This window comes from Herpailurus yagouaroundi, unplaced genomic scaffold, assembly GCF_014898765.1.
Source record: "Herpailurus yagouaroundi ecotype Mexico unplaced genomic scaffold, PumYag 180, whole genome shotgun sequence".
Classification (NCBI taxonomy): domain Eukaryota; kingdom Metazoa; phylum Chordata; class Mammalia; order Carnivora; family Felidae; genus Herpailurus; species Herpailurus yagouaroundi.
Window position 1 is genome coordinate 29,170,578 of NW_024412411.1, and position 16,402 is coordinate 29,186,979.

Here is a 16,402-nt window from a genome sequence, read left to right on the forward strand (position 1 = left end):
AGAAGACCCCAAATAGCCAAAGTAATTTTGAAGAAGAAGACTAAAGTGGGAGGCATCGCAATCCCAAACTTTAGCCTCTACTACAAAGCTGTAATCATCAAGACAGCATGGTATTGGCACAAAAACAGAGACATAGACCAATGGAATAGCATAGAAACCCCAGAACTAGACCCACAAAAGTATGGCCAACTAATCTTTGACAAACCAGGAAAGAACATCCAATGGAAAAAAAGACAGTCTCTTTAACAAATGGTGCTGGGAGAACTGGACAGCAACATGCAGAAGAATGAAACTAGACCACTTTCTCATACCATTCACAAAAATAAACTCAAAATGGATAAAGGACCTGAATGTGAGACAGGAAACCATCAAAACCCTAGAGGAGAAAGCAGGAAAAGACCTCTCTGGCCTCAGCCGTAGCAATTTCTTACTTGACACATCCCTAAAGGCAAGGGAATTAAAAGCAAAAATGAACTATTGGGACCTCATGAAGATAAAATCTTCTGCACAGCAAAGGAAACAATCCACAAAACTAAAAGGCAACCAACGGAATGGGAAAAGATATTTGCAAATGACGTATCCCCAGAAAAAGGGCTAGTATCCAAAATCTATAAAGAACTCACCAAACTCCAAACCCAAAAAACAAATAATCCAGTGAAGAATGGGCAGAGAACATGAATAGACACTTCTCTAAAGAAGACATCCAGATGGCCAACAGGCACATGAAAAGGTGCTCAACATCACTCCTCATCAGGGAAATACAAATCAAAACCACACTCAGATATCACCTCACGCCAGTCAGAGTGGCCAAAATGAACAAATCAGGAGACTATAGATGCTGGAGAGGATTTGGAGAAATGGGAACCCTCTTGCACTGTTGGTGGGAATGCAAACTGGTGCAGCCACTCTGGAAAACAGTGTGGAGGTTCCTCAAAAAATTAAAAATAGACCTACCGTATGATCCAGTAGTAGCACTGGTAGGAACTTACCCAAGGGATACAGGAGTGCTGATGCATGGGGCCCTTGTACCCCAATGTTTATAGCAGCACTCTCAACAATAGCCAAATTGTGTAAAAAGTCTAAATGTCCATCAACTGATGAATGGATAAAGAAATTGTGGTTTATATACACAATGGAGTAATACGTGGCAATGAGAAGGAGTGAAATATGGCCCTTTGTAGCAATGTGGATGGAACTGGAAAGTTATGCTAAGTGAAATAAGCCATACAGAGAAAGACAGATACCATATATTTTCACTCTTTTGTGGATCCTGAGAAACTTATCAGAAACCCAAGGGGGAGGGGAAGGAAAAAAAAAAAAAGAGGTTAGAGTGGGAGAGAGAGCCAAAGTATAAGAGACTTTTAAAAACTGAGAACAAACTGAGGGTTGATGGGGGGTGGGAGGGAGGGGAGGATAGGTGATGGGCATTGAAGAGGGCATCTTTTGGGATTTGCACTGGTGTTGTATGGAAACTAATTTGACAATAAAATCCTATAATAAAAAAATAAATAAGTAAATAAAGTAAAAGGCAGTACTCGCCATTTAAAAAATAAATAAATAAACAAACAAATAAATAACTAAATAAACAAATAAATGGAGTTAGATACAGGTCAACTAATTTTATTTTTTTCAGCGTTTATTTATTTTTGGGACAGAGAGAGACAGAGCATGAACGGGGAAGGGGCAGAGAGAGAGGGAGACACAGAATCGGAAACAGGCTCCAGGCTCTGAGCCATCAGCCCAGAACCTGACACGGGGCTCGAACTCACAGACCGTGAGATCGTGACCTGGCTGAAGTCGGATGCTTAACCAACTGCGCCACCCAGGCGCCCCTCAGGTCAACTAATTTTAGAAGTAATTACAGAAAATAAAATATCTAACAGCTAAAAAAAAAAGTGAAGTATTTTATTCAACACGAGTCACCTTAAAGGAGAAGTATAGTACATACTGCTAGTTCACTGCAATGTCATACATTGGTTATTGTTATTGTCATCTTCAAGATGACTGACTTATGATATGAACAGCTGCATTGAGGTGCTGTTTTTCAAGTCACTAGTTTCTGATGTGAAAAAAAATCTGAGTGCCTTCTGAAAAAAATTTTCTGTGAATACAATCTTCTCATTTAGAAAGATTAGAAAAGATAGAAAGTGTTTAGGGGGACACAATTATTGGTATTTTGATTAGACTTAAGATTTACTTAAATAAAATTTTTGCAGTTTATTGGGTGCCTGTTGAGTGTTCTATATTTAGTATTACAACATGTTTCTATCAGTTTTGTTATAGTAATACTTCAAAAGAAACCACTCCAAACTCCGTGGCCTAAAACAACAAATATTTATTCTCACATGTACATTTATAAGTTGACTATGGCCTGGCTAGACCATAGTCTTGGTTTTAACCAATAGATTGTACTGAGATGTACTCCAAGGTCTCATATTTACTTTGGAGCAGTGGGCTACCCAGAACATGCTTATCTTTTGGAAATATCAGAGGTATGAGACGGTAAGTCCAATCACATGAACACATTGCTGTTTAGGAATGTATCTGTGATAAAGCTAGTGATACTGTAATTAATACAATAAGCTTAATGGAGGAACTAATACCTGAGGTAGGCATATTTTCAATATAAAAAAAGGAGAAAGCAAATTGACTTTAATTAAACGTAAGCACATAAGCACTTTATTGAAGTTATTGAATTTATTCCTGTTTTAATCCTTGTCTTAGAAACAATGAAACAAAGGCTCTGAGATTTTAAATGACTTGCCAAGGTTAATGAGTTACTAGTGGAGCTGAGATTAAAAATCTGGTGGCCAGAGTTATTTCTAATCCTAAACTATTCCTAAAAATAGGGTGAAGGTGAATTTCAAAGCACAGAATAGGATTAACAAAAGCTTGGAAATGAGAAAACACAGGATATATTTGGGAATTTTCAGCCAATTATTTTTGTAAAATTTAGTGTAAAAGTCAAAGGCATGGAAGACAAGAGTACTCAGATTGATAGCAGGCTAATTTGAATTTAATTTTGTATATGTTCTGAGAAGCCATTGAACATAAAAGTGATAGTTCACAGATATGCTTTGGAAGTATTAATTCATTATATTATGGAAAGTTGAAAAACATTGAAGATGTCTGGAAAACTCAGGAAGTAATAACAATAATTGAGGTGACTAGTAATGAAGACTGACCCAAACTGGTGATGTGGAAACAGAAATAAGGAGACAGACATGGAGGGCAAAATCCAAGGGAAAAAGAAAAATTTTTTGGCAGTCAGTTTGTTATGGATAACAAGAGAGAGGAAAGGGCCAACCATTACTATAATATATTGAGAAGGGATAACTAGAAGAATGGTAATGCCATTAAGAGATGTAGAAAATACAGGACAAAGAGCTGGTTTGGGGGGTAAGGAGTCCTATTCTGTATGTGTTTTTGAGGAAAAAAACAATTTGAAATACCTGACACACATAACAAAAATTAGATTAAGCTGTTATTTAGCAAACATTCTTAATTTCTTTTATAGCTTCAGTAGAATTGTATCTAGGCTATGACTGCAGCAATGCATTCCTTAAGCCCCTTAGAATTACCTTATGTGACAGAATTCCCCCCAAATTTATGTGAGCAGAAGTAATGCATGTCTCTCTTAGACTTCTATATGTGTGCCTCCATGCTCTTTAGATTTGAAATGGTGATCATCAGAGCTACCCTGGAAGTCACATATTGAAGATGATAAAGCTACTATCAATTGCCAATCTGCCTAAAAATCCCTAGAATGTGTTATGAGAAAGGTATAAACTTCCATAGTTCTTAAGCCACTTCTGATCCTTTTGTTATTAACAGTTTAGACCATCCTTACAATTATCTAAATTTGTACCTTGGAGTCAGATTCTGCTTATAAAAGAAACCTAAATTCTGTGGCTTTAGCAGTTAAGCTTGAAACTTAGTCTTTCCGTGTTGTGATAAAACATTTGGTAAGTCATTTGCCTGTGATAAATTGCAGGGCTGGATGTACTAGGCCTAAAGCTTTAAGGGAATTATTTAGGAAAAGTCAAAAGTTCTTGTGTTGGCTGCTCCCTGGTGCTTTTAGCAAGGTATAGCAAGAAGAAGAAAAAAATGAACTTGCTCAATAACTGACAGGTTTGCTAGCATAGATTAAAATAAAGAGAGAGAATACAGAAAGTTGTGACTTTTCAGGTTTGGAAATAACATAAGAAAAGATTTCCATTGCTCAAATGTCTCCCATAAAGACTTTCCATTAAGGCTTTTTGATCAAAGGACCTAGTCCTGCTGCAAAGAACAGATTGAGATATGGACGTCTCACTCAAGCCTGTATTCAGATGGCTATAGTGGAGACCAATTAAGGTAAAAGAGAAGCATAGGAACAAAAGAGCAAGAAAACAATGTCAGCTTATGTGTCATGTCTAGAAATAAACTTATGGGTGGAGTTGTTGGTACATAGATTTGGCAGAAAAAATATTTCTGGAGATTACTAAATTTTTGAGTAAATTATATTGCCAAAGAAACCATGAACCTACTCTGAAAAAGTTTGAGACTGATCAAGTCATAAACTTTGGATTTCTAAACTAGAACCAAAAATGAATATCCCTCAGAGAATGCATAGTACCTAGTAGTAATTTCACATGTGACATGGGAGGTAATAAAGAAAACTATCCCTTTAAATCAAACCAATGTTCATGGAAATAAATGGGTGAGGGAGTTCTCCCCAGGAAGCAGAATTAAGGTTTAGTGGAAGAACTTCCTCCACAATCAGGGCAAGGGTCCTTATAGTATCTGTTCCTGGATGAGTCCATCATTATTTTTCACTGCATACTCCTTCTCCTTCTACCTGTCCCCTTTATTTTTTCACAGAAATTTTTTCCCAATAAATCTCTAACATGCCTAATTCCACCTTGACATCTTCCTGGAGAAATGTATCAAGGATATCAGCAATGTCCCAACAAAGCAGATTATAAGATGGAGCTTGAGGATTGGCTTACTCACTGTTCCACTGACAACGGGGACTCCATCCCATGTAGAATGTGAGGCATGGACAGCCCTTGACACAAAGTAGAAAACGTAGTAGGCCAATGGCTGAAACTTACACCAGTGCTGATCTGGTAAAAAGTCCTAATGGATGGGGATGTGATTGATGTGAAATGATTCAGGCATTTTAAAAGTATGGCCAGAACAATGTCTAGAATGACAGGACAGTTGGCTAGTTATCCATAAGTTGTACTGACGCTTGGCAGAGGGACAATGAAAAAATGAGAGCCGTTTTAAAACTAAGGGAGCTGTCAGGCTTCTTGGCCTTTAGTTCATGCAATGGAAATGTGAGCACAGCTGAGGAGCAAGCTCAAACCTTAATACAATTGCAGATGTCTAGAGAATTTTAAATGCTCAGCCCAGAAAAATAGGTTAAACTAATATCAGGGCTCTTGTTGAGAAAATCTGGGACCACTTAAATGCACTATAGGGACATCTGAGGGCTTCCACCCTCAGAAATTAGACTTAGGACAGAAACAATCACATGTTTATTCAGTTCTCCTAGGGGCTACATTTGGCCTTAATATAGTACCATGTGACCATGTGTCCAGAACTGATATTAGGCAGAGTTTTGCCGAAATTAATTCATAAGAAGGACTGGAATTGGTCTTTCATAAGAATAAAATGAAATGGTATTTCCATTTCATGGTGGTCCACAGGGGGACTTTGTGTTTCCTGTCCTGACAATTCTAGGCTATGCAGATTAGACATTCTGATCTGGGAAGGGCACACACTCCTGTCAGGGAACACAATAAGGATTCCCCTAAAGTACAAACTATGACTGCACTTCAGTTTTCTTGTGTATAGGGGATTACCAGATGAGAAGAAGAATCACTATTTTGGTAGAAGTAATTGCCTTAGATCAACATGAAAAGGTAGGGTTATTTATACATAATGGTGATGGGGGTAATGCAAGTGGGGTCCAGATGATCCAGTTGCACATGTCTTGGTTCTTCCACACCAACTTTAACTACTTAAGTCAATGTAATTCCCACACCAAATGTAATTGTAATACATACAGCAACCCCTGCCTAAGAAGTGTATTATTACTGGGGCACCTGGGTGGCTCAGTCGGTTGAGTGTCCAGCTTCGGCTTAGGTCATGACCTCGTGGTTCATGAGTTTGAGCCCTGCATCGGACTCTGTGCTGACAGCTCAGAGCCTGGAGCCTGCTTGGGATTCTGTGTCTCCTCTCTCTCTGTCCCTCCCCTGTTCATGTTCTGTATCTCCCTATCTCTCAAGAATAAATAAACTTAAAAAATTTAAAAAAAAGAAGTGTATTATTACCAAGGGACAGACCACTCAAAAATAATGGCATGGTTTGGATTATATAACAGGTTAAATTCTGAAAACCTACAGAGGTGGTAGTTGACATCAAAAAGAATTTAGGGTGAATACTGGACGAGGGGGAAGATGAATATCTGTGTGGCCCTAAGACCAAATGTAACAAATTGGTGCTGTATCTCATCTTACTAACTTCTTTTAAGTTTCCCTGCAGGTGAGAAGGAACTCCTGAACATGTGTATGGGTGTGGATTTGAAGTGTAAGGGGTGGACTGTAAAATCTAGTGAAGATCATCTAAAATCTCCAGGAGAGCTTACAGCAAGGACAGTTGTTAGATGGAACTTTCCATCTGCCATACTTTTGGATCTTCTGCAGTGTTAAAATTGAGTCACATGCTCCCCAGGGATTCTCCCAGACAATGATTGAGAATAGTGAAGAATCCAAAATTAAACCATTTATGCCTGATGTAGGACTTCTCTGATGGGCAATCTTTGCTTGGGCTCTCAAGACCTCAGAGCAGCACTTTATCTGAGGCTCCTTCTACCCAATCCTCCCTTCTTCACTACTTTGTTTCATAGGTATCTGAAAGGTTTCTTCACTATCCCTGCTACTTATTCCCTTTCTATTTCCCCTGATGAATCACTTGTATGTGTAATTTCATTTTGATGTTTGCTATGCAGAGAACCAAATCTGTGACAGTCTCTGAGAAAATGAAGGAATACCAGTTGAGTGTTCACCTTAAAAACTAGTTGGCCTCTTGACATCATGAACCTTGGATTCTGAGGCTGCTTATTTTGCAATTTTAGTTCAAATAAAATTTCCTGAAAAATTCCATAACTTCCTCAAGTAGAGTTACATGCTTCTTCTGCGTTCCTGGTGTGCCTTCTAGCTTTCTCTGTGACTGTACCCACAATAACACTCTAGAAAATGTTTAAAATAATCCGTATAAAGATAAAATAACTACTGTTGACATTTTTAAAAGTTTATTTATTTATTTTGAGAGAGAGAGAAAGAGAGAGAGAAAATGCATGCACAAATAGGGAGAGAGGTGAGATGATTCCAAGCAGGCTCTGTGCCATCAGCATGGAGCCCAACATGGAACTTGAATCCACAAACCATGACGTCATGACCTGAGCTTCAATCAAGAGTCAGACACTTGGGGCGCCTGGGTGGTTCAGTCTGTTAAGCGTCCGACTTCAGCTCAGGTCACGATCTCACGGTCCATGAGTTTGAGCCCCGCGTTGGGCTCTGGGCTGATGGCTCAGAGCCTGGAGCCTGCTTCAGATTCTGTGTCTCCCTCTCTCTCTACCCCTCCCCCATTCATTCTCTGTCTCTCTCTGTCTCAAAAATAAATAAACATTAAAAAAAAATTTAAAAAAATCAGACACTTAACCAACTAAGCCACCCAGGCACCCCTACTGCTGGCATTCTAATATGTTTTCCTAGTCTGCTTTTCATGTATTTTTCTAGTTTTTTTTTAATTTCCTATATATTAATCTGTACACAAATTCTAAATGAAAGTTTTTCATCTGACATAGTTTTTATACCGTAGTTTTCAGTTAAAATTAGATAGTGAACATTTTGCTGTTAAATATTCTTTGTGTTGCAAATTTCTTTGAGTTTATTGAAGTTGTAATTATTGCCTTTGAGAAGAAGGGAGTAACTTTGAAGACAACAGGAGTAATTATAATGGATAAGAAAAGTAACTTTAAGACTATAAAACAAATTGAAAAATAGGTAAGGCTTGGAGGAGAGCAAGCATGGATGTCCTATCACTTGAGTAGGCAAAAGGTGTAAGGGGATGGCCATACAATGTACCTAAGGATGCTGGACTATGTATTTTACCATTCTCAGCCCTGGCAAAAATTGGCCTTGGCAACAATTCCTGTTTCAAGCAAATAGTACTGAGCAAAGACTTTCTGGCCTTTTAGATACTGTGGGCTTTGACAGTGAGAATGTCCATGATGGCCATAACAGGCTAGAGGCTAGAGGTCCTTCTTCTTCCTTGCAAACACTGGACATTTCTTGGACTTATACCACCTTGGGAGATTCAATTAAGGTAGAAATTGAGTTTTTTGTGAAATGAATTATTTGACAAGGTTGGATTTAAAGGTTTGGTTAAAAGAAGAAAAGGGACCTACCTTGCACATTTGCATTTATTTTTTTATTTTTTTAAATGTATTTTTTAAGTTTATTTATTTTCGGGGCGCCTGGGTGGCGCAGTCGGTTAAGCGTCCGACTTCAGCCAGGTCACGATCTCGCGGTCTGTGAGTTCGAGCCCCGCATCAGGCTCTGGGCTGATGGCTCAGAGCCTGGAACCTGTTTCTGATTCTGTGTCTCCCTCTCTCTCTGCCCCTCCCCCGTTCATGCTCTGTCTCTCTCTGTCCCAAAAATAAATAAACGTTGAAAAAAAAATTTAAGTTTATTTATTTTCAAAATGAGAGAGGAAGGGAGAGGGAGAGGGGGAGGGACAGAGAGACAGAGAGAATCCTAAGCAGTCTCTGTGCTCTCAGTGCAGACCCTGACATGGGACTTGAACTTACAAACAGTGAGATCATGACCTGAGCCAAAACCAAGAGTTGGAGGCTTAACCAACTGAGCCACCCAAGTGCCCCAAACATTTGCATTTACACACCAATATTTATAACAACTCTAATCTTAATCCCTAAACCAATCCCCCTACCTCCTAAGCCAAGGTCCCACTTGAGAGATATCCTGTTACTACAAATCTGTTCTCATACCCTGAACAACTTTTACTCTTTTTTAAAATTATTGTTTTTATTTTACACACAGAGAGAGAGAGTCTTAAGCAGGCTTCATGTTCAGCATGGAGCCTGAAAGGAGGGGTCGATCCCACAACCCTGGTATCATGACCTGAGTCAAAATCAAGAGTCAGACACTCAATTGACTGGGCCATCCAGGGCCCCTGTACAACTTTTATTCTTATTTCTACAGTTCTTTAGGTTACATTTCTCTTATCCATTCCACAACCTTTCACAAGTCAAGTTATATATACATAAATAAATTTAGGTATTTTTTCTTTGGTTTAATAATACAAAAGAAAAGATACCTAAATTTGTTTATGTATGTTATTCTTTTGAATCTATTGGATTTCCTAGAATTATATATGCTCGATGAAGGTGGTGGTGGGAAGGAGAGCTTAAGCTCTTGATTCTCCAGTTGGCATAAATTTGTCTTCATTTTAGTTAGACTAAGAATCACTGTCCAAAGCAGTGGCTTATTGGAGTTCCATAAAATGATTAGAGAACCTGAGATGAACAACAGCTTTCCTCCTGGGAATACTTAGGGAGCACATGCAGTCCTGATTCAGTCTTTGCATTGGCCAAGCACAAAGGTGCTCTGATTCCTCTGATCTGAGTTCTCTGTCTTCTGAGAACATTATACACACTATCTCTAAGATTTTACCAAACTAAGGCCCACAGGAAATTCAGCTCATTTTTTTTCAAAGATGCAGTAGAGAGAGAAATAACAGGATTGAGGTTAGATGAATCTAGGCAGAATACCTAGTGGTGAAACCTTGCTTGCTATCGATGTACCCTCAACTTCAGTATCTTTATTCATAAAATGAGAACTACTGTATTGAAAGATTGAATACTTGGAAAATCAAATGAGACACAAAGATAATGTGCTAAACACAACACATAGTATATAGATAATAAATTAAGGGGTAGTCATCTTTGAGAAAGTAATAATAACATTTTGAAATTTAACTATATATTAGGTATATCATTACATAAATTTAATAGATTAGGAATTTGAGGCACAGAGAAGTTAAGTAACTTTCCTGGCATCTGATAGGTAATAAGTCTTCAAACCTAGGTATTCTGCTCTAGAGCTTATGACACCAAATACCATGCCAGAGTGTAATGGCATTTCTCACAAAAAAAGGTAGAAAGGAGTTAGGGTATCTGAGGACCTTGCAGTGCCTGACTGGCTTAGTTGGTAAAGCATGTGACTTTTGACATCAAGATCGTGAGTTCAAACCCAATGTTAAGCATAGAGATTGCTTAAATAAATAAACTTTAAAAATTATCTAAGTAGCTTAAACCCATAGAAATACTTTATTTTTCCTGATTTTAAATTTAGCTTTCAATGAAAGCTCTTCCTTTGAAGCCCAAAGGGAATAATAATATGCACTTGAGCACTGGAATCATAAGACCTGTGAACATTTTCCAGTTTGCACTTCCAGTTTTGTCACTTAACATATTTGAGTTTCTTCCTATATAAATGGCAATAATTATTATCTTGTTAAGAGGTATTAATGAGGAAATAGATATGAAAGCATCTTATAAATGTAAATACCTCATAAGTGTTAGTGGCCATTAGTAAATGATTATAATTATTCATTTTTTAAAAATTCAAAATTGAAGCAGGAATTATAATGATTCTTCTCTCCACTCTATTTGGAAAATGCAGTAAAATTATTTTATTGTACTTGAGTATGTAACATACAACCAAGTAAACATATTTTTAGTATCTAACTTTCTAGAACCATTTTAATATTGTAAAATACACATGGGTGAAGACAAAGAATACCACACAGTAATGCATTTTCCTTATTTTTATAGGATGCTTCATAAGAGAAGATGAGAAACAACATGTGTCCAATATTCCCTAGGATGTCATTATGGAGTTGCCTAGGTGACTCACTAGGATGTATTATCACATTATGCCTCATATTATTTTGAAGTAGAAAAAAGCAAGATGTGAAACATGGAGGTTAAGCCTTTTGAAAAGAAACTTGCATCATCATCACTATAATCAAGGATATTAGAAGATATATTCATTCTTCCATTCGTTCAATAATGTCAGACATGTCTTGCCTATTGCACTGCAGTACATGTTAAAGAAGGTGTATCTAGAAACATCAAATCTGGTTGGAATACAGGATATATCCATATGCAGTAAATAAAACTGTAGAACATTAATTGAAAAAGTAAGAGACATAACTAGTAAGTACAAAGAGAGTTCATAGAAAGGAATAATCAATATGAGCAAGAGAGTCTGGGAAGTCTTACAGAAGTGAGAAGTGAGACTCAAGGTCAGGAATGTCTGTGGCTTTGGAGAACTCATGAAGTTTTCCTGGCAAAAACCTGGTGGATTGTCTGTAAGAAACATTCAGGCAAATGACTGAGCGGGTTGAGTATGTTCTATTATGGGGACCTTTGAATGTAGGCTAAGGAGTTTGAAATGTATTCTGAAGGCAGTGGAAGTCAATGTGGCAGTAGTATGGGAGAAAAGTTCCTCTGTCCACTCAGAAAACAGCTTTCACATGGTGAGAGAACTCCAGTTTTCTGTAGAGTCTACACCCTAAATATGAAACTTACAAAAAGAATTCATCTTTAAGTATCAGGAAAAAAAAAAAAACAGGCTTTAAACGCATTAAGTGCATGTTTTTGTTTGTTTGTTTTTCTTATAACAAAAAGGCCACAGGTAGGTAGTCAGGGCTGGTATGAAGGTAAAATGGGGCCACTTGGACTCTGCTCCTCCTGTCTTCCTGTTCCACCATCCTAACCATGGGGATTTTATTCTTACAGTGGCAGCCATATCTCCACATAGCTGTAAGAAGGGGAAAGGACAAGTGAAATGGATAAAAACATGTGCAACAAGAACTTGCCACTTGAAATTTTTTTCCTGGAAATCTTACCCAATTTAATACCTGCTCACATCAATTGTCCAGAATGAGGTCATAAGGCAAGATTCATTGCAAGTTCAGCTAGAAAACTACAGTTTCAGCACAAAGTGCTGCCAAAAAAAAAAAAAAAAAAAAAAAAAAAAGATTGTTTGCAGGGAATAAAAGAAGAATGAGTGCCTTTCTCATTGGATATTTGGATCAAAGGCAGTGGTGGATATGGGAATTTTCTTACTATCTTAAGAGTATGTCCGTCTTATTTGGCAACACTTGGATAAATAAGTGAAAAGAAGCTAGAGTGGGTTTTTCCCCAGTTTCATCAGCTAAATTCTTTGTGAGTATTCTTTTCCTATTCTGATATTACCATTATCAGTCTAACTTTTCTATTTTATCCTATATTTTTCTGGGAATTCAAAAGTTATAATGAAAAGCTGCAGAGGGGAGCTCTGGGGAAAAGCTGCAGAGATACCAGCAAGATGCCATTTTAAACCCATGTTTTACAGTTTCTTAGGTTTAAATTTAATGTCTTTATTCTTTCTTTTATATAAATGAGTATAGTATTTTAAACTCATTTGTTTTTCTTAATGTGAGTTTTTATTTCTAGTTTTATTGTCTCTTAATTTGCTTTTGTATTATTTTCTCCTTATTGTATTTCCAAACATGTTTTCTCTAGTCTTAAACATTGTAAACCTAGTTATTTTATAATTATAAATTCTGATAATTCTTCTATCTCAAGTCTTTGTGAGTTGTTTTTAGTTGTCTTTTATTTCTGTGGATTCTTAGTCCTTACGTGCCATTCCCTGTGCCATTTGGGTGATATGTAAATGTAGGTCACAAATCTACATGAAAGCTGTTTTACACTTAATCTTTGTTCTAAAGATAGAGCCCTTTGGGGGTGCCTAGGTGGCTCAGTCAGTTAAGCATCTGACGTCAGCTCAGGTCATGATTTCACAGTTTGAAGGTTAGAACCCTGCATCGGGCTCTGTGCTGACAGCTCAGAGCCTGGAGCCTGCTTCGGATTCTGTGTCTCCCTCTCTCTCTGTTCCTGCCCCGCTCATGCTCTGTCTCTCTCTCTCCTTCAAAAATAAATAAAAACATTAAAAATTAAAAAAAAAAAAGATATAGCACTTTGGAAGTCATATCAGACTTTGGCTAGCTTGAAGAGGGTTTTTTTTTAAATATGAAATTTATTGTCAAATTGGTTTCCATACAACACCCAGTGCTCATCCCAACAGGTGCCCTCCTTAATGCCCATCACGCACCTCCTTCTCCTTCCCACACCCCATGGTCTTCTGTTAAGTTTCTCAGGATCCACATTAAGAGTGAAAATAGGGGCGCCTGGGTGGCGCAGTCGGTTAGGCGTCCGACTTCAGCCGGGTCACGATCTCGCGGTCCGTGAGTTCGAGCCCCGCGTCGGGCTCTGGGCTGATGGCTCAGAGCCTGGAGCCTGTTTCCGATTCTGTGTCTCCCTCTCTCTCTGCCCCTCCCCCGTTCATGCTCTGTCTCTCTCTGTCCCAAAAATAAAAAAATAAAAACGTTGAAAAAAAAATTTAAAAAAAAAAGAGTGAAAATATATGGTATCTGTCTTTCTCTGTATGACTTATTTCACTTAGCATAACACTCTCCAGTTCCATCCATGTTGCTACAAAAGGCAATATTTCATTTTTTCTCATTGCCAAGTAGTATTCCATTGTGAGATACCACCTCACTCCAGTCAGAGTAGCTAAAATGAACAAATCAGAAGACTATAGATGCTGGACAGGATGTGGATAAACGGGAACCCTCTTGCACTGTTGGTGGGAATGCAAACTGGTGCAGCCACTCTGGAAAACAGTGTGGAGGTACCTCAAAAAATTAAAAATAGATCTACCCTATGACCCAGCAATATCACTGCTAGGAATTTACCCAACGGATACTGGAGTGCTGATGCATAGGGGTGCTTGTCCCAATGTTTATAGCAGCAATTTCAACAATAGCTAAATATCGGAAGGAGCCTAAATGTCCATCAACTGATGAATGGATAAAGAAATTGAAGAGGGTTATTACCATGCACTAGCTTTAGCTTTTGTACTCCTTCAGTACAAACCTGTCAAAACCCATTTTGCAAATGCCCTCAAGGCAAGAGTGGCTTAAAAAACCTGGCTTCCTCTGTTCAGCTTTTAGATTTGAACAAAACCAAGCCACTTGTTAGCTCTTTGATTCTTCTAACATCATTTTTTTTTTCTTTTTCTTCTTTTTTTCAGTTGGCTTCAGTGAGATAATTGGTTCAAATTGTCTAGACCACCTTTACCAGAAGTTAAAGTCTACTTCTCTATTATTAATCCTTCTTTTTTTCTCCCTTCTTTCTTCTCTCCCTTCCTTCTTCCTACCCTTTCTTTCTTTTCTCCTCTAGCTCTTTATTCTTTTATCCTTCCTTCTATTTTCAGATATTACTAATTAAGCCTGTATTATTCTCAGTCACTTCTTGTGTTTTTGTTTATATTTATCTGACATATATATGTATTAATTTTTTAAATGTTTATTTTTGACAGATAAATGTTTATATTTATCTGACATATATATATATTAATTTTTTAAATGTTTATTTATTTTTGACAGAGAGTGGGGGAGGAGCAGAGAGAGAGGGAGACATAAAATCTGAGCCAGGCTCCAGGCTCTGAGTTGTCAGCACAGAACCCGATACAGGGCCCCAACTCATGAACCATGGGATCATAACCTGAGCTGAAGTCGGACGCTCAACTGACTGAGCTACCCAGGCACTCCTCTGACACATATATTTATAATTTCTTTTATTTTCAACAGTTTTGTGATTTTGTGTTTGCTATTGTAAGTGGCATATGGACAGTTATTCTTTTTATAATTTGTTTATGTTGTCTTTTTTTTTTTTTCAGAGAATGAGAGAGTGCAGGGGAGAGGAGCAGAGGGAAAGAGTGAAAATCTTAAGCAGGCTCCATGCTCAGTGTGGAGCCTGATGCAGGACTCATTCCCACAACCCTAGGATCATGACCTGAGTTGAAATCAAGAGTCGAAGGCTCAACTGACTGCACTACTCAGACTCTCCTGGATGGTTATTCTTTAACCCAGTGTGAAAATATTTTTCTTTAAAAGGTTTATAATTGTATATTTAATATCATAATATTCTGCTGATTTTAGAGACAGTGTTCTTCATTTCTTAGTTATGTGTCCTTGTGAAAATTACCCCCTGTACTTTTATTTTTTCATCTCATTAATAAATATAATGAAAGATTTTCTTCATAGGGTTGCTTTGGGAATTAAAATAATCTTTTCAAATATTGTAACTTCAGTGTTTGGAAGACCAGCGTGTATCTATTATTATAGTTATCACTTTTATTAAGAAAGATTAACCCACTTATATTTATGTAATGATGATTTCCTTATTTTATATCTTTAAAATATTTTTGTTATTTTCTTTTTTTCATTTGAGTTTAATATATATATGTATATTGATTTATAGGAATAAATTCTGAATTAAAGTCTGCCAGTGGATTACATGTAGCAAATTAAAAATGTATATAAAGAAGTAGAGTGAGAAATTTCCATCTTTGTTTCCTGACCACTAAATTCCTCTTTCCAAAGGCAAAGTAATTTTTCAGTTTTCTGAGTATCATTCAATACAGTACTTTATGCATTTTCAATTATACATATATTACAGTTATTATAGTATATATAATATATATTTCAATTATATATAATTTTAAGTATATATAGTTTTTCCTTCTTTCCTTTCTTTTAATAAATAATCCCATAGTGTATACATTCTTCCTCTTCATTTAAGCATATGTTATAATTTCTGACTCTTGATTTGAGTCAGGTCATGATTTCATGGTTTGTTAGTTCAAGCCCCACGTCAGGCTTCCAGCTGACAGAATAGAGACTGCTTGGGATTCTCTATTTCTCCCTTTCTCTCTGCCCCCCCTCCACTCCCTCTCCCTCTCTCAAAATAAATAAGTAAACTTAAAAAAATTTGTTTCATATTGACATAAAAGAACATCTTTATATCATTTTTTATGAATTCCCTTAATTCTATCAGAGGAACAGAGCATAATTTATTTGTTTGCTTATTTAAATTAGGTTGATTTCAACCTTCTGTTTACACAAACAATGTTACAGTAAGTAATTTTGTACATTTGATATTTTTCATATATGTGAACCAATTTTAGGTAAAATCCTTACAAGTGAAACTATTGTGTCAAAGGATATTCATTTATAATTTTGATTGAATTTGTGAAATTGCTGTTTATAGAGATTATATTAATCTTTACAGCTACTAGCAATGCATATATGTATGCCTGTTTCTCCACAATGTTGCTAATATAGTATTATTAAGTACTTTAATCATTGACAGTCTGAGGTGAAAAGTTGCAATTGAGTGTAATTTTACTTAAACTTATGTTTGTTGGGGCGCCTG